Below are 18,309 nucleotides of genomic sequence, written 5' to 3'. Positions count from 1 at the left end.
GAGATTTTCTCGTAGGCTGTAAGAGCACTGGGCAGAGCCAGTTGTTTCTTAGCTTCCCAAAGAGCTGGAAGCAAGATGCTTTGGGGGCTCCCTGCCCCTTTGCCAACAAGGCCGACCTTTGGGCCTTTCAGCTCTAGGCCAATGGAGCACACCCAGAGCAGAAGTTCTACCTCAGCCAGATAAGGCCTGCCAAGAAACTGCGTTTCAAAGGCTTTGGTAAGAGATGTTGCCGGTACTCTGTTAGAGCACTGGGCAGAGACAGTTGTTTCTTAGCTTCCCAAAGAGCTGGAAGCAAGATGCTTTGGGGCCTCTCTGCCCCTTTGCAAACAAGGCATCCCTTTGGGCCTTTCAGCTCTAGGCCAATGGAGCACACCCAGAGCAGAAGTCCTACTTCAGCCAGATCAGGCCTGCCAAGGAACTGCGTTTCAGAGGCCTTTGTATGTGACGTTCCCGGTAGGCTGTGAGAGCACGGTGCAGAGCCAGTTGTTTCCTTGTTTCCCAAACAGCTGGAAGCAAGACGCTTTGGGGCCTCTCTGCCCCTTTGGAAACAAGGCAGCACGTTGGGTCTGGCAGCTCTAGGGCAATGGAGCACAACCAGAGCAGAAGTTCTACTTCTTCCAGATCAGGCCTGCCTAGACAGTGCGTTTCACAGGCCTTGATAAGAGATGTTCTCTTAGGCTATAAGAGCACTGGGCACAGCCAGTTGTTTCTTAGCTTCCCAAGAGGTGGAAGCAAGATGCTTTGGGGCCTCTCTCCCCCTTTGGAAACAAGGCAGCCCTTTTGGCCTTTCATCTCTAGGGCAATGGAGCACACCCAGAGCAGAAGTTCTACCTCAGCCAGATCAGGCCTGCCAAGAAACTGCTTTTCACAGGCCTTCGTAAGAGGTGTTCCCGGAAGGCTGTAAGAGTACCTGGCAGAGCGAGTTGTTTCTTAGCTTCAAAAACAGCTGGAAGCAACATGATTTGGGGCCTCTCTCCCCCTTTGGAAACAAAGCAGCCTTTGTGCCTGGCAGCTCTAGGCCAAAGTAGCACACCCAGAGCACAAGTTCTACCTCAGCCAGATAAGGCCTGTCAAGAAGCTGCGTTTCACAGGCCTTTGTATGTGACGTTCCCGGTTGGCTTTGAGAGCACTGTGCAGAGCCAGTTGTTTTAGCTTCCCAGAGAGCAGGAAGCAAGATGCTTTGGGGCCTCTCTCACACTTTGGAAATAAAGGCAGCCCTTTGGGCCTGGCAGCCCTAGGCCAATGGAGTACACCCAGAGCAGAAGTTCTACCTCAGCCAGATCAGGCCTTCCAAGAAACTGCGTCTCACAGGCCTTTCTCTGTCACGTTGCCGGTAGGCTGTGAGAGCACTGTGCAGAGCCAGTTGTTTTTTAGCTTCCCAAAGTGCTGGAGGCAAGATGCTTTGGGGCCTCTCTCCCCCTTTGGAAACAAGGCGGCCCTTAGGTCCTGGTAGCTCTAGGCCTATGTAGCACAACCAGAACAGAAGTTCTACTTCAGCCAGGTCAGGCCTGCCAAGAAACTGCGTTTCACAGGCCTTTCCAAGACATGTTCTCTTAGGCTGTAAGAGCACTGGGCAGAGCCAGCTGTTTCTTAGCTTCCCGAAGAGCTGGGAGCAAGATGCTTTGGGTCCACTCTCCGTCTTTGGAAACAAGGCAGCCCTTTGGGCCTGGCAGCTCTAGGGCAATGGAGCACACCCAGAGCAGAAGTTCTACTTCAGCCAGATCAGGCCTGCCAGGAAACTGCGTTTCACAGGCCTTGGTAAGAGATGTTCCCGGTAGGCTGTAAGAGCACTGGGCAACGCCAGATGTTTCTTAGCTTCCCGAAGAGCTGGAAGCAAGATGCTTTGGTGCCACTCTCTCACTTTGGAATCAAGGCAGCCCTTTGGGGCAGGTAGCTCTAGGCCAGTGGAGCACACCCAGAGCAGAAGTTCTACTTCGGCCAGTTCAGGCCACCAACAAACTGCGTTTCACAGGCCTTGGTAAGAGATGTTCCCGGTAGGCTGTAAGATCACTGGGCAACGCCAGATGCTTCTTAGCTTCCCGAAGAGCTGGAAGCAAGATGCTTTGGGGCCTCTCATCCCCTTTGCAAACAAGGCGGCCCTTTGGGCCAGGCAGCTCTAGGCCAATGGAGCACACCCAGAGCAGAAGTTCCACTTCAGCTAGATCAGGCCACCAACAAAGTGCGTTTCACAGGCCTTGGTAAGAGATTTTCTCGTAGGCTGTAAGAGCACTGGGCAGAGCCAGTTGTTTCTTAGCTTCCCAAAGAGCTGGAAGCAAGATGCTTTGGGGGCTCCCTGCCCCTTTGCCAACAAGGCCGACCTTTGGGCCTTTCAGCTCTAGGCCAATGGAGCACACCCAGAGCAGAAGTTCTACCTCAGCCAGATAAGGCCTGCCAAGAAACTGCGTTTCAAAGGCTTTGGTAAGAGATGTTGCCGGTACTCTGTTAGAGCACTGGGCAGAGACAGTTGTTTCTTAGCTTCCCAAAGAGCTGGAAGCAAGATGCTTTGGGGCCTCTCTGCCCCTTTGCAAACAAGGCATCCCTTTGGGCCTTTCAGCTCTAGGCCAATGGAGCACACCCAGAGCAGAAGTCCTACTTCAGCCAGATCAGGCCTGCCAAGGAACTGCGTTTCAGAGGCCTTTGTATGTGACGTTCCCGGTAGGCTGTGAGAGCACGGTGCAGAGCCAGTTGTTTCCTTGTTTCCCAAACAGCTGGAAGCAAGACGCTTTGGGGCCTCTCTGCCCCTTTGGAAACAAGGCAGCACGTTGGGTCTGGCAGCTCTAGGGCAATGGAGCACAACCAGAGCAGAAGTTCTACTTCTTCCAGATCAGGCCTGCCTAGACAGTGCGTTTCACAGGCCTTGATAAGAGATGTTCTCTTAGGCTATAAGAGCACTGGGCACAGCCAGTTGTTTCTTAGCTTCCCAAGAGGTGGAAGCAAGATGCTTTGGGGCCTCTCTCCCCCTTTGGAAACAAGGCAGCCCTTTTGGCCTTTCATCTCTAGGGCAATGGAGCACACCCAGAGCAGAAGTTCTACCTCAGCCAGATCAGGCCTGCCAAGAAACTGCTTTTCACAGGCCTTCGTAAGAGGTGTTCCCGGAAGGCTGTAAGAGTACCTGGCAGAGCGAGTTGTTTCTTAGCTTCAAAAACAGCTGGAAGCAACATGATTTGGGGCCTCTCTCCCCCTTTGGAAACAAAGCAGCCTTTGTGCCTGGCAGCTCTAGGCCAAAGTAGCACACCCAGAGCACAAGTTCTACCTCAGCCAGATAAGGCCTGTCAAGAAGCTGCGTTTCACAGGCCTTTGTATGTGACGTTCCCGGTTGGCTTTGAGAGCACTGTGCAGAGCCAGTTGTTTTAGCTTCCCAGAGAGCAGGAAGCAAGATGCTTTGGGGCCTCTCTCACACTTTGGAAATAAAGGCAGCCCTTTGGGCCTGGCAGCCCTAGGCCAATGGAGTACACCCAGAGCAGAAGTTCTACCTCAGCCAGATCAGGCCTTCCAAGAAACTGCGTCTCACAGGCCTTTCTCTGTCACGTTGCCGGTAGGCTGTGAGAGCACTGTGCAGAGCCAGTTGTTTTTTAGCTTCCCAAAGTGCTGGAGGCAAGATGCTTTGGGGCCTCTCTCCCCCTTTGGAAACAAGGCAGCCCTTAGGTCCTGGTAGCTCTAGGCCTATGTAGCACAACCAGAACAGAAGTTCTACTTCAGCCAGGTCAGGCCTGCCAAGAAAATGCGTTTCACAGGCCTTTCCAAGACATGTTCTCTTAGGCTGTAAGAGCACTGGGCAGAGCCAGCTGTTTCTTAGCTTCCCGAAGAGCTGGGAGCAAGATGCTTTGGGTCCACTCTCCGTCTTTGGAAACAAGGCAGCCCTTTGGGCCTGGCAGCTCTAGGGCAATGGAGCACACCCAGAGCAGAAGTTCTACTTCAGCCAGATCAGGCCTGCCAGGAAACTGCGTTTCACAGGCCTTGGTAAGAGATGTTCCCGGTAGGCTGTAAGAGCACTGGGCAACGCCAGATGTTTCTTAGCTTCCCGAAGAGCTGGAAGCAAGATGCTTTGGTGCCACTCTCTCACTTTGGAATCAAGGCAGCCCTTTGGGGCAGGTAGCTCTAGGCCAGTGGAGCACACCCAGAGCAGAAGTTCTACTTCGGCCAGTTCAGGCCACCAACAAACTGCGTTTCACAGGCCTTGGTAAGAGATGTTCCCGGTAGGCTGTAAGATCACTGGGCAACGCCAGATGCTTCTTAGCTTCCCGAAGAGCTGGAAGCAAGATGCTTTGGGGCCTCTCATCCCCTTTGCAAACAAGGCGGCCCTTTGGGCCAGGCAGCTCTAGGCCAATGGAGCACACCCAGAGCAGAAGTTCCACTTCAGCTAGATCAGGCCACCAACAAAGTGCGTTTCACAGGCCTTGGTAAGAGATTTTCTCGTAGGCTGTAAGAGCACTGGGCAGAGCCAGTTGTTTCTTAGCTTCCCAAAGAGCTGGAAGCAAGATGCTTTGGGGGCTCCCTGCCCCTTTGCCAACAAGGCCGACCTTTGGGCCTTTCAGCTCTAGGCCAATGGAGCACACCCAGAGCAGAAGTTCTACCTCAGCCAGATAAGGCCTGCCAAGAAACTGCGTTTCAAAGGCTTTGGTAAGAGATGTTGCCGGTACTCTGTTAGAGCACTGGGCAGAGACAGTTGTTTCTTAGCTTCCCAAAGAGCTGGAAGCAAGATGCTTTGGGGCCTCTCTGCCCCTTTGCAAACAAGGCATCCCTTTGGGCCTTTCAGCTCTAGGCCAATGGAGCACACCCAGAGCAGAAGTCCTACTTCAGCCAGATCAGGCCTGCCAAGGAACTGCGTTTCAGAGGCCTTTGTATGTGACGTTCCCGGTAGGCTGTGAGAGCACGGTGCAGAGCCAGTTGTTTCCTTGTTTCCCAAACAGCTGGAAGCAAGACGCTTTGGGGCCTCTCTGCCCCTTTGGAAACAAGGCAGCACGTTGGGTCTGGCAGCTCTAGGGCAATGGAGCACAACCAGAGCAGAAGTTCTACTTCTTCCAGATCAGGCCTGCCTAGACAGTGCGTTTCACAGGCCTTGATAAGAGATGTTCTCTTAGGCTATAAGAGCACTGGGCACAGCCAGTTGTTTCTTAGCTTCCCAAGAGGTGGAAGCAAGATGCTTTGGGGCCTCTCTCCCCCTTTGGAAACAAGGCAGCCCTTTTGGCCTTTCATCTCTAGGGCAATGGAGCACACCCAGAGCAGAAGTTCTACCTCAGCCAGATCAGGCCTGCCAAGAAACTGCTTTTCACAGGCCTTCGTAAGAGGTGTTCCCGGAAGGCTGTAAGAGTACCTGGCAGAGCGAGTTGTTTCTTAGCTTCAAAAACAGCTGGAAGCAACATGATTTGGGGCCTCTCTCCCCCTTTGGAAACAAAGCAGCCTTTGTGCCTGGCAGCTCTAGGCCAAAGTAGCACACCCAGAGCACAAGTTCTACCTCAGCCAGATAAGGCCTGTCAAGAAGCTGCGTTTCACAGGCCTTTGTATGTGACGTTCCCGGTTGGCTTTGAGAGCACTGTGCAGAGCCAGTTGTTTTAGCTTCCCAGAGAGCAGGAAGCAAGATGCTTTGGGGCCTCTCTCACACTTTGGAAATAAAGGCAGCCCTTTGGGCCTGGCAGCCCTAGGCCAATGGAGTACACCCAGAGCAGAAGTTCTACCTCAGCCAGATCAGGCCTTCCAAGAAACTGCGTCTCACAGGCCTTTCTCTGTCACGTTGCCGGTAGGCTGTGAGAGCACTGTGCAGAGCCAGTTGTTTTTTAGCTTCCCAAAGTGCTGGAGGCAAGATGCTTTGGGGCCTCTCTCCCCCTTTGGAAACAAGGCGGCCCTTAGGTCCTGGTAGCTCTAGGCCTATGTAGCACAACCAGAACAGAAGTTCTACTTCAGCCAGGTCAGGCCTGCCAAGAAACTGCGTTTCACAGGCCTTTCCAAGACATGTTCTCTTAGGCTGTAAGAGCACTGGGCAGAGCCAGCTGTTTCTTAGCTTCCCGAAGAGCTGGGAGCAAGATGCTTTGGGTCCACTCTCCGTCTTTGGAAACAAGGCAGACCTTTGGGCCTGGCAGCTCTAGGGCAATGGAGCACACCCAGAGCAGAAGTTCTACTTCAGCCAGATCAGGCCTGCCAGGAAACTGCGTTTCACAGGCCTTGGTAGGAGATGTTCCCGGTAGGCTGTAAGAGCACTGGGCAACGCCAGATGTTTCTTAGCTTCCCGAAGAGCTGGAAGCAAGATGCTTTGGTGCCACTCTCTCACTTTGGAATCAAGGCAGCCCTTTGGGGCAGGTAGCTCTAGGCCAGTGGAGCACACCCAGAGCAGAAGTTCTACTTCGGCCAGTTCAGGCCACCAACAAACTGCGTTTCACAGGCCTTGGTAAGAGATGTTCCCGGTAGGCTGTAAGATCACTGGGCAACGCCAGATGCTTCTTAGCTTCCCGAAGAGCTGGAAGCAAGATGCTTTGGGGCCTCTCATCCCCTTTGCAAACAAGGCGGCCCTTTGGGCCAGGCAGCTCTAGGCCAATGGAGCACACCCAGAGCAGATGTTCTACTTCAGCTAGATCAGGCCACCAACAAAGTGCGTTTCACGGGCCTTGGTAAGAGATTTTCTCGTAGGCTGTAAGAGCACTGGGCAGAGCCAGTTGTTTCTTAGCTTCCCAAAGAGCTGGAAGCAAGATGCTTTGGGGGCTCCCTGCCCCTTTGCCAACAAGGCCGACCTTTGGGCCTTTCAGCTCTAGGCCAATGGAGCACACCCAGAGCAGAAGTTCTACCTCAGCCAGATAAGGCCTGCCAAGAAACTGCGTTTCAAAGGCTTTGGTAAGAGATGTTGCCGGTACTCTGTTAGAGCACTGGGCAGAGACAGTTGTTTCTTAGCTTCCCAAAGAGCTGGAAGCAAGATGCTTTGGGGCCTCTCTGCCCCTTTGCAAACAAGGCATCCCTTTGGGCCTTTCAGCTCTAGGCCAATGGAGCACACCCAGAGCAGAAGTCCTACTTCAGCCAGATCAGGCCTGCCAAGGAACTGCGTTTCAGAGGCCTTTGTATGTGACGTTCCCGGTAGGCTGTGAGAGCACGGTGCAGAGCCAGTTGTTTCCTTGTTTCCCAAACAGCTGGAAGCAAGACGCTTTGGGGCCTCTCTGCCCCTTTGGAAACAAGGCAGCACGTTGGGTCTGGCAGCTCTAGGGCAATGGAGCACAACCAGAGCAGAAGTTCTACTTCTTCCAGATCAGGCCTGCCTAGACAGTGCGTTTCACAGGCCTTGATAAGAGATGTTCTCTTAGGCTATAAGAGCACTGGGCACAGCCAGTTGTTTCTTAGCTTCCCAAGAGGTGGAAGCAAGATGCTTTGGGGCCTCTCTCCCCCTTTGGAAACAAGGCAGCCCTTTTGGCCTTTCATCTCTAGGGCAATGGAGCACACCCAGAGCAGAAGTTCTACCTCAGCCAGATCAGGCCTGCCAAGAAACTGCTTTTCACAGGCCTTCGTAAGAGGTGTTCCCGGAAGGCTGTAAGAGTACCTGGCAGAGCGAGTTGTTTCTTAGCTTCAAAAACAGCTGGAAGCAACATGATTTGGGGCCTCTCTCCCCCTTTGGAAACAAAGCAGCCTTTGTGCCTGGCAGCTCTAGGCCAAAGTAGCACACCCAGAGCACAAGTTCTACCTCAGCCAGATAAGGCCTGTCAAGAAGCTGCGTTTCACAGGCCTTTGTATGTGACGTTCCCGGTTGGCTTTGAGAGCACTGTGCAGAGCCAGTTGTTTTAGCTTCCCAGAGAGCAGGAAGCAAGATGCTTTGGGGCCTCTCTCAGACTTTGGAAATAAAGGCAGCCCTTTGGGCCAGGCAGCCCTAGGCCAATGGAGTACACCCAGAGCAGAAGTTCTACCTCAGCCAGATCAGGCCTTCCAAGAAACTGCGTCTCACAGGCCTTTCTCTGTCACGTTGCCGGTAGGCTGTGAGAGCACTGTGCAGAGCCAGTTGTTTTTTAGCTTCCCAAAGTGCTGGAGGCAAGATGCTTTGGGGCCTCTCTCCCCCTTTGGAAACAAGGCGGCCCTTAGGTCCTGGTAGCTCTAGGCCTATGTAGCACAACCAGAACAGAAGTTCTACTTCAGCCAGGTCAGGCCTGCCAAGAAACTGCGTTTCACAGGCCTTTCAAAGACATGTTCTCTTAGGCTGTAAGAGCACTGGGCAGAGCCAGCTGTTTCTTAGCTTCCCGAAGAGCTGGGAGCAAGATGCTTTGGGTCCACTCTCCGTCTTTGGAAACAAGGCAGCCCTTTGGGCCTGGCAGCTCTAGGGCAATGGAGCACACACAGAGCAGAAGTTCTACTTCAGCCAGATCAGGCCTGCCAGGAAACTGCGTTTCACAGGCCTTGGTAAGAGATGTTCCCGGTAGGCTGTAAGAGCACTGGGCAGAGCCAGTTGTTTCTTACCTTCCTGAAAAGCTGGAAGCAAGATGCTTGGGACCCCTCTGCCCGTTTGGGAACAAGGCAGCCTTTTGGGTCGGGAAGCTCTAGGCCAATGGAGCACACGCAGAGCAGGAGTTCTACTTCAGCCTGATCAGGCCTGCAAAGAAACAGCGTTTGACAGGCTTTGGTAAGAGATGTTCCCGGTAGGTGTAAGAGCACTGGGCAGAGCCAGTTGTTTCTTAGCTTCGCAAAGACCGGGAAGCAAGATGCTTTGGGCCTCTCTGCCCCTTGGAAACAGGGCAGCACTTTGGGCCTGGCAGCTCTAGGGCAATGGAGCACACCCAGAGCCGGAGTTCTACTTCAGCCCGATGAGGCCTGCCAAGAAACTGCGTTTCACAGGCCTTTCAAAGACATGTTCCCGGTAGGCTGTAAGAGCACGGGCCAGAGCGAGTTGGTTCTTAGCTTCCCAGAGAGCTGGAAGCAAGATGCTTTGGGGCCTCTCTGCCCCTTTGGAAACAAGGCAGCACCTTGGGCCTGGCAGCTCTAGGGCAATGGAGCACACCCAGAGCAGAAGTTCTACTTCAGCCAGATCAGGCCTGCCAGGAAACTGCGTTTCACAGGCCTTGGTAAGAGATGTTCCCGGTAGGCTGTAAGAGCACTGGGCAACGCCAGATGTTTCTTAGCTTCCCGAAGAGCTGGAAGCAAGATGCTTTGGTGCCACTCTCTCACTTTGGAATCAAGGCAGCCCTTTGGGCCAGGTAGCTCTAGGCCAGTGGAGCACACCCAGAGCAGAAGTTCTACTTCGGCCAGTTCAGGCCACCAACAAACTGCGTTTCACAGGCCTTGGTAAGAGATTTTCCCGGTAGGCTGTAAGAGCACTGGGCAACGCCAGATGTTTCTTAGCTTCCCGAGAGCTGGAAGCAAGATGCTTTGGGGCCTCTCATCCCCTTTGCAAACAAGGCGGCCCTTTGGGCCAGGCAGCTCTAGGCCAATGGAGCACACCCAGAGCAGAAGTTCTACTTCAGCTAGATCAGGCCACCAACAAAGTGCATTTCACAGGCCTTGGTAAGAGATTGTCTCTTCGGCTGTAAGAGCACTGGGCAGAGCCAGTTGTTTCTTAGCTTCCCAAAGAGCTGGAAGCAAGATGCTTTGGGGGCTCCCTGCCCCTTTGCCAACAAGGCCGACCTTTGGGCCTTTCAGCTCTAGGCCAATGGAGCACACCCAGAGCAGAAGTTCTACCTCAGCCAGATAAGGCCTGCCAAGAAACTGCGTTTCAAAGGCTTTGGTAAGAGATGTTGCCGGTACTCTGTTAGAGCACTGGGCAGAGACAGTTGTTTCTTAGCTTCCCAAAGAGCTGGAAGCAAGATGCTTTGGGGCCTCTCTGCCCCTTTGCAAACAAGGCATCCCTTTGGGCCTTTCAGCTCTAGGCCAATGGAGCACACCCAGAGCAGAAGTCCTACTTCAGCCAGATCAGGCCTGCCAAGGAACTGCGTTTCAGAGGCCTTTGTATGTGACGTTCCCGGTAGGCTGTGAGAGCACGGTGCAGAGCCAGTTGTTTCCTTGTTTCCCAAACAGCTGGAAGCAAGACGCTTTGGGGCCTCTCTGCCCCTTTGGAAACAAGGCAGCACGTTGGGTCTGGCAGCTCTAGGGCAATGGAGCACAACCAGAGCAGAAGTTCTACTTCTTCCAGATCAGGCCTGCCTAGACAGTGCGTTTCACAGGCCTTGATAAGAGATGTTCTCTTAGGCTATAAGAGCACTGGGCACAGCCAGTTGTTTCTTAGCTTCCCAAGAGGTGGAAGCAAGATGCTTTGGGGCCTCTCTCCCCCTTTGGAAACAAGGCAGCCCTTTGGGCCTTTCATCTCTAGGGCAATGGAGCACACCCAGAGCAGAAGTTCTACCTCAGCCAGATCAGGCCTGCCAAGAAACTGCTTTTCACAGGCCTTCGTAAGAGGTGTTCCCGGAAGGCTGTAAGAGTACCTGGCAGAGCGAGTTGTTTCTTAGCTTCAAAAACAGCTGGAAGCAACATGATTTGGGGCCTCTCTCCCCCTTTGGAAACAAAGCAGCCTTTGTGCCTGGCAGCTCTAGGCCAAAGTAGCACACCCAGAGCACAAGTTCTACCTCAGCCAGATAAGGCCTGTCAAGAAGCTGCGTTTCACCGGCCTTTGTATGTGACGTTCCCGGTTGGCTTTGAGAGCACTGTGCAGAGCCAGTTGTTTTAGCTTCCCAGAGAGCAGGAAGCAAGATGCTTTGGGGCCTCTCTCACACTTTGGAAATAAAGGCAGCCCTTTGGGCCTGGCAGCCCTAGGCCAATGGAGTACACCCAGAGCAGAAGTTCTACCTCAGCCAGATCAGGCCTTCCAAGAAACTGCGTCTCACAGGCCTTTCTCTGTCACGTTGCCGGTAGGCTGTGAGAGCACTGTGCAGAGCCAGTTGTTTTTTAGCTTCCCAAAGTGCTGGAGGCAAGATGCTTTGGGGCCTCTCTCCCCCTTTGGAAACAAGGCGGCCCTTAGGTCCTGGTAGCTCTAGGCCTATGTAGCACAACCAGAACAGAAGTTCTACTTCAGCCAGGTCAGGCCTGCCAAGAAACTGCGTTTCACAGGCCTTTCAAAGACATGTTCTCTTAGGCTGTAAGAGCACTGGGCAGAGCCAGCTGTTTCTTAGCTTCCCGAAGAGCTGGGAGCAAGATGCTTTGGGTCCACTCTCCGTCTTTGGAAACAAGGCAGCCCTTTGGGCCTGGCAGCTCTAGGGCAATGGAGCACACACAGAGCAGAAGTTCTACTTCAGCCAGATCAGGCCTGCCAGGAAACTGCGTTTCACAGGCCTTGGTAAGAGATGTTCCCGGTAGGCTGTAAGAGCACTGGGCAGAGCCAGTTGTTTCTTACCTTCCTGAAAAGCTGGAAGCAAGATGCTTGGGACCCCTCTGCCCGTTTGGGAACAAGGCAGCCTTTTGGGTCGGGAAGCTCTAGGCCAATGGAGCACACGCAGAGCAGGAGTTCTACTTCAGCCTGATCAGGCCTGCAAAGAAACAGCGTTTGACAGGCTTTGGTAAGAGATGTTCCCGGTAGGTGTAAGAGCACTGGGCAGAGCCAGTTGTTTCTTAGCTTCGCAAAGACCGGGAAGCAAGATGCTTTGGGCCTCTCTGCCCCTTGGAAACAGGGCAGCACTTTGGGCCTGGCAGCTCTAGGGCAATGGAGCACACCCAGAGCCGGAGTTCTACTTCAGCCAGATGAGGCCTGCCAAGAAACTGCGTTTCACAGGCCTTTCAAAGACATGTTCCCGGTAGGCTGTAAGAGCACGGGCCAGAGCGAGTTGGTTCTTAGCTTCCCAGAGAGCTGGAAGCAAGATGCTTTGGGGCCTCTCTGCCCCTTTGGAAACAAGGCAGCACCTTGGGCCTGGCAGCTCTAGGGCAATGGAGCACACCCAGAGCAGAAGTTCTACTTCAGCCAGATCAGGCCTGCCAGGAAACTGCGTTTCACAGGCCTTGGTAAGAGATGTTCCCGGTAGGCTGTAAGAGCACTGGGCAACGCCAGATGTTTCTTAGCTTCCCGAAGAGCTGGAAGCAAGATGCTTTGGTGCCACTCTCTCACTTTGGAATCAAGGCAGCCCTTTGGGCCAGGTAGCTCTAGGCCAGTGGAGCACACCCAGAGCAGAAGTTCTACTTCGGCCAGTTCAGGCCACCAACAAACTGCGTTTCACAGGCCTTGGTAAGAGATGTTCCCGGTAGGCTGTAAGATCACTGGGCAACGCCAGATGTTTCTTAGCTTCCCGAAGAGCTGGAAGCAAGATGCTTTGGGGCCTCTCATCCCCTTTGCAAACAAGGCGGCCCTTTGGGCCAGGCAGCTCTAGGCCAATGCAGCACACCCAGAGCAGAAGTTCTACTTCAGCTAGATCAGGCCACCAACAAAGTGCATTTCACAGGCCTTGGTAAGAGATTGTCTCTTAGGCTGTAAGAGCACTGGGCAGAGCCAGTTGTTTCTTAGCTTCCCAAAGAGCTGGAAGCAAGATGCTTTGGGGGCTCCCTGCCCCTTTGCCAACAAGGCCGACCTTTGGGCCTTTCAGCTCTAGGCCAATGGAGCACACCCAGAGCAGAAGTTCTACCTCAGCCAGATAAGGCCTGCCAAGAAACTGCGTTTCAAAGGCTTTGGTAAGAGATGTTGCCGGTACTCTGTTAGAGCACTGGGCAGAGACAGTTGTTTCTTAGCTTCCCAAAGAGCTGGAAGCAAGATGCTTTGGGGCCTCTCTGCCCCTTTGCAAACAAGGCATCCCTTTGGGCCTTTCAGCTCTAGGCCAATGGAGCACACCCAGAGCAGAAGTCCTACTTCAGCCAGATCAGGCCTGCCAAGGAACTGCGTTTCAGAGGCCTTTGTATGTGACGTTCCCGGTAGGCTGTGAGAGCACGGTGCAGAGCCAGTTGTTTCCTTGTTTCCCAAACAGCTGGAAGCAAGACGCTTTGGGGCCTCTCTGCCCCTTTGGAAACAAGGCAGCACGTTGGGTCTGGCAGCTCTAGGGCAATGGAGCACAACCAGAGCAGAAGTTCTACTTCTTCCAGATCAGGCCTGCCTAGACAGTGCGTTTCACAGGCCTTGATAAGAGATGTTCTCTTAGGCTATAAGAGCACAGGGCACAGCCAGTTGTTTCTTAGCTTCCCAAGAGGTGGAAGCAAGATGCTTTGGGGCCTCTCTCCCCCTTTGGAAACAAGGCAGCCCTTTTGGCCTTTCATCTCTAGGGCAATGGAGCACACCCAGAGCAGAAGTTCTACCTCAGCCAGATCAGGCCTGCCAAGAAACTGCTTTTCACAGGCCTTCGTAAGAGGTGTTCCCGGAAGGCTGTAAGAGTACCTGGCAGAGCGAGTTGTTTCTTAGCTTCAAAAACAGCTGGAAGCAACATGATTTGGGGCCTCTCTCCCCCTTTGGAAACAAAGCAGCCTTTGTGCCTGGCAGCTCTAGGCCAAAGTAGCACACCCAGAGCACAAGTTCTACCTCAGCCAGATAAGGCCTGTCAAGAAGCTGCGTTTCACAGGCCTTTGTATGTGACGTTCCCGGTTGGCTTTGAGAGCACTGTGCAGAGCCAGTTGTTTCAGCTTCCCAGAGAGCAGGAAGCAAGATGCTTTGGGGCCTCTCTCACACTTTGGAAATAAAGGCAGCCCTTTGGGCCTGGCAGCCCTAGGCCAATGGAGTACACCCAGAGCAGAAGTTCTACCTCAGCCAGATCAGGCCTTCCAAGAAACTGCGTCTCACAGGCCTTTCTCTGTCACGTTGCCGGTAGGCTGTGAGAGCACTGTGCAGAGCCAGTTGTTTTTTAGCTTCCCAAAGTGCTGGAGGCAAGATGCTTTGGGGCCTCTCTCCCCCTTTGGAAACAAGGCGGCCCTTAGGTCCTGGTAGCTCTAGGCCTATGTAGCACAACCAGAACAGAAGTTCTACTTCAGCCAGGTCAGGCCTGCCAAGAAACTGCGTTTCACAGGCCTTTCCAAGACATGTTCTCTTAGGCTGTAAGAGCACTGGGCAGAGCCAGCTGTTTCTTAGCTTCCCGAAGAGCTGGGAGCAAGATGCTTTGGGTCCACTCTCCGTCTTTGGAAACAAGGCAGCCCTTTGGGCCTGGCAGCTCTAGGGCAATGGAGCACACCCAGAGCAGAAGTTCTACTTCAGCCAGATCAGGCCTGCCAGGAAACTGCGTTTCACAGGCCTTGGTAGGAGATGTTCCCGGTAGGCTGTAAGAGCACTGGGCAACGCCAGATGTTTCTTAGCTTCCCGAAGAGCTGGAAGCAAGATGCTTTGGTGCCACTCTCTCACTTTGGAATCAAGGCAGCCCTTTGGGGCAGGTAGCTCTAGGCCAGTGGAGCACACCCAGAGCAGAAGTTCTACTTCGGCCAGTTCAGGCCACCAACAAACTGCGTTTCACAGGCCTTGGTAAGAGATGTTCCCGGTAGGCTGTAAGATCACTGGGCAACGCCAGATGCTTCTTAGCTTCCCGAAGAGCTGGAAGCAAGATGCTTTGGGGCCTCTCATCCCCTTTGCAAACAAGGCGGCCCTTTGGGCCAGGCAGCTCTAGGCCAATGGAGCACACCCAGAGCAGAAGTTCCACTTCAGCTAGATCAGGCCACCAACAAAGTGCGTTTCACAGGCCTTGGTAAGAGATTTTCTCGTAGGCTGTAAGAGCACTGGGCAGAGCCAGTTGTTTCTTAGCTTCCCAAAGAGCTGGAAGCAAGATGCTTTGGGGGCTCCCTGCCCCTTTGCCAACAAGGCCGACCTTTGGGCCTTTCAGCTCTAGGCCAATGGAGCACACCCAGAGCAGAAGTTCTACCTCAGCCAGATAAGGCCTGCCAAGAAACTGCGTTTCAAAGGCTTTGGTAAGAGATGTTGCCGGTACTCTGTTAGAGCACTGGGCAGAGACAGTTGTTTCTTAGCTTCCCAAAGAGCTGGAAGCAAGATGCTTTGGGGCCTCTCTGCCCCTTTGCAAACAAGGCATCCCTTTGGGCCTTTCAGCTCTAGGCCAATGGAGCACACCCAGAGCAGAAGTCCTACTTCAGCCAGATCAGGCCTGCCAAGGAACTGCGTTTCAGAGGCCTTTGTATGTGACGTTCCCGGTAGGCTGTGAGAGCACGGTGCAGAGCCAGTTGTTTCCTTGTTTCCCAAACAGCTGGAAGCAAGACGCTTTGGGGCCTCTCTGCCCCTTTGGAAACAAGGCAGCACGTTGGGTCTGGCAGCTCTAGGGCAATGGAGCACAACCAGAGCAGAAGTTCTACTTCTTCCAGATCAGGCCTGCCTAGACAGTGCGTTTCACAGGCCTTGATAAGAGATGTTCTCTTAGGCTATAAGAGCACTGGGCACAGCCAGTTGTTTCTTAGCTTCCCAAGAGGTGGAAGCAAGATGCTTTGGGGCCTCTCTCCCCCTTTGGAAACAAGGCAGCCCTTTTGGCCTTTCATCTCTAGGGCAATGGAGCACACCCAGAGCAGAAGTTCTACCTCAGCCAGATCAGGCCTGCCAAGAAACTGCTTTTCACAGGCCTTCGTAAGAGGTGTTCCCGGAAGGCTGTAAGAGTACCTGGCAGAGCGAGTTGTTTCTTAGCTTCAAAAACAGCTGGAAGCAACATGATTTGGGGCCTCTCTCCCCCTTTGGAAACAAAGCAGCCTTTGTGCCTGGCAGCTCTAGGCCAAAGTAGCACACCCAGAGCACAAGTTCTACCTCAGCCAGATAAGGCCTGTCAAGAAGCTGCGTTTCACAGGCCTTTGTATGTGACGTTCCCGGTTGGCTTTGAGAGCACTGTGCAGAGCCAGTTGTTTTAGCTTCCCAGAGAGCAGGAAGCAAGATGCTTTGGGGCCTCTCTCACACTTTGGAAATAAAGGCAGCCCTTTGGGCCTGGCAGCCCTAGGCCAATGGAGTACACCCAGAGCAGAAGTTCTACCTCAGCCAGATCAGGCCTTCCAAGAAACTGCGTCTCACAGGCCTTTCTCTGTCACGTTGCCGGTAGGCTGTGAGAGCACTGTGCAGAGCCAGTTGTTTTTTAGCTTCCCAAAGTGCTGGAGGCAAGATGCTTTGGGGCCTCTCTCCCCCTTTGGAAACAAGGCGGCCCTTAGGTCCTGGTAGCTCTAGGCCTATGTAGCACAACCAGAACAGAAGTTCTACTTCAGCCAGGTCAGGCCTGCCAAGAAACTGCGTTTCACAGGCCTTTCCAAGACATGTTCTCTTAGGCTGTAAGAGCACTGGGCAGAGCCAGCTGTTTCTTAGCTTCCCGAAGAGCTGGGAGCAAGATGCTTTGGGTCCACTCTCCGTCTTTGGAAACAAGGCAGCCCTTTGGGCCTGGCAGCTCTAGGGCAATGGAGCACACCCAGAGCAGAAGTTCTACTTCAGCCAGATCAGGCCTGCCAGGAAACTGCGTTTCACAGGCCTTGGTAGGAGATGTTCCCGGTAGGCTGTAAGAGCACTGGGCAACGCCAGATGTTTCTTAGCTTCCCGAAGAGCTGGAAGCAAGATGCTTTGGTGCCACTCTCTCACTTTGGAATCAAGGCAGCCCTTTGGGGCAGGTAGCTCTAGGCCAGTGGAGCACACCCAGAGCAGAAGTTCTACTTCGGCCAGTTCAGGCCACCAACAAACTGCGTTTCACAGGCCTTGGTAAGAGATGTTCCCGGTAGGCTGTAAGATCACTGGGCAACGCCAGATGCTTCTTAGCTTCCCGAAGAGCTGGAAGCAAGATGCTTTGGGGCCTCTCATCCCCTTTGCAAACAAGGCGGCCCTTTGGGCCAGGCAGCTCTAGGCCAATGGAGCACACCCAGAGCAGAAGTTCCACTTCAGCTAGATCAGGCCACCAACAAAGTGCGTTTCACAGGCCTTGGTAAGAGATTTTCTCGTAGGCTGTAAGAGCACTGGGCAGAGCCAGTTGTTTCTTAGCTTCCCAAAGAGCTGGAAGCAAGATGCTTTGGGGGCTCCCTGCCCCTTTGCCAACAAGGCCGACCTTTGGGCCTTTCAGCTCTAGGCCAATGGAGCACACCCAGAGCAGAAGTTCTACCTCAGCCAGATAAGGCCTGCCAAGAAACTGCGTTTCAAAGGCTTTGGTAAGAGATGTTGCCGGTACTCTGTTAGAGCACTGGGCAGAGACAGTTGTTTCTTAGCTTCCCAAAGAGCTGGAAGCAAGATGCTTTGGGGCCTCTCTGCCCCTTTGCAAACAAGGCATCCCTTTGGGCCTTTCAGCTCTAGGCCAATGGAGCACACCCAGAGCAGAAGTCCTACTTCAGCCAGATCAGGCCTGCCAAGGAACTGCGTTTCAGAGGCCTTTGTATGTGACGTTCCCGGTAGGCTGTGAGAGCACGGTGCAGAGCCAGTTGTTTCCTTGTTTCCCAAACAGCTGGAAGCAAGACGCTTTGGGGCCTCTCTGCCCCTTTGGAAACAAGGCAGCACGTTGGGTCTGGCAGCTCTAGGGCAATGGAGCACAACCAGAGCAGAAGTTCTACTTCTTCCAGATCAGGCCTGCCTAGACAGTGCGTTTCACAGGCCTTGATAAGAGATGTTCTCTTAGGCTATAAGAGCACTGGGCACAGCCAGTTGTTTCTTAGCTTCCCAAGAGGTGGAAGCAAGATGCTTTGGGGCCTCTCTCCCCCTTTGGAAACAAGGCAGCCCTTTTGGCCTTTCATCTCTAGGGCAATGGAGCACACCCAGAGCAGAAGTTCTACCTCAGCCAGATCAGGCCTGCCAAGAAACTGCTTTTCACAGGCCTTCGTAAGAGGTGTTCCCGGAAGGCTGTAAGAGTACCTGGCAGAGCGAGTTGTTTCTTAGCTTCAAAAACAGCTGGAAGCAACATGATTTGGGGCCTCTCTCCCCCTTTGGAAACAAAGCAGCCTTTGTGCCTGGCAGCTCTAGGCCAAAGTAGCACACCCAGAGCACAAGTTCTACCTCAGCCAGATAAGGCCTGTCAAGAAGCTGCGTTTCACAGGCCTTTGTATGTGACGTTCCCGGTTGGCTTTGAGAGCACTGTGCAGAGCCAGTTGTTTTAGCTTCCCAGAGAGCAGGAAGCAAGATGCTTTGGGGCCTCTCTCACACTTTGGAAATAAAGGCAGCCCTTTGGGCCTGGCAGCCCTAGGCCAATGGAGTACACCCAGAGCAGAAGTTCTACCTCAGCCAGATCAGGCCTTCCAAGAAACTGCGTCTCACAGGCCTTTCTCTGTCACGTTGCCGGTAGGCTGTGAGAGCACTGTGCAGAGCCAGTTGTTTTTTAGCTTCCCAAAGTGCTGGAGGCAAGATGCTTTGGGGCCTCTCTCCCCCTTTGGAAACAAGGCAGCCCTTAGGTCCTGGTAGCTCTAGGCCTATGTAGCACAACCAGAACAGAAGTTCTACTTCAGCCAGGTCAGGCCTGCCAAGAAACTGCGTTTCACAGGCCTTTCCAAGACATGTTCTCTTAGGCTGTAAGAGCACTGGGCAGA

Source organism: Equus asinus, chromosome 10 (assembly GCF_041296235.1).
Source record: "Equus asinus isolate D_3611 breed Donkey chromosome 10, EquAss-T2T_v2, whole genome shotgun sequence".
Lineage (NCBI taxonomy): Eukaryota > Metazoa > Chordata > Mammalia > Perissodactyla > Equidae > Equus > Equus asinus.
The sequence above is the reverse complement of the archived record's forward strand: the minus strand, read 5'-3'. Positions refer to the sequence as shown.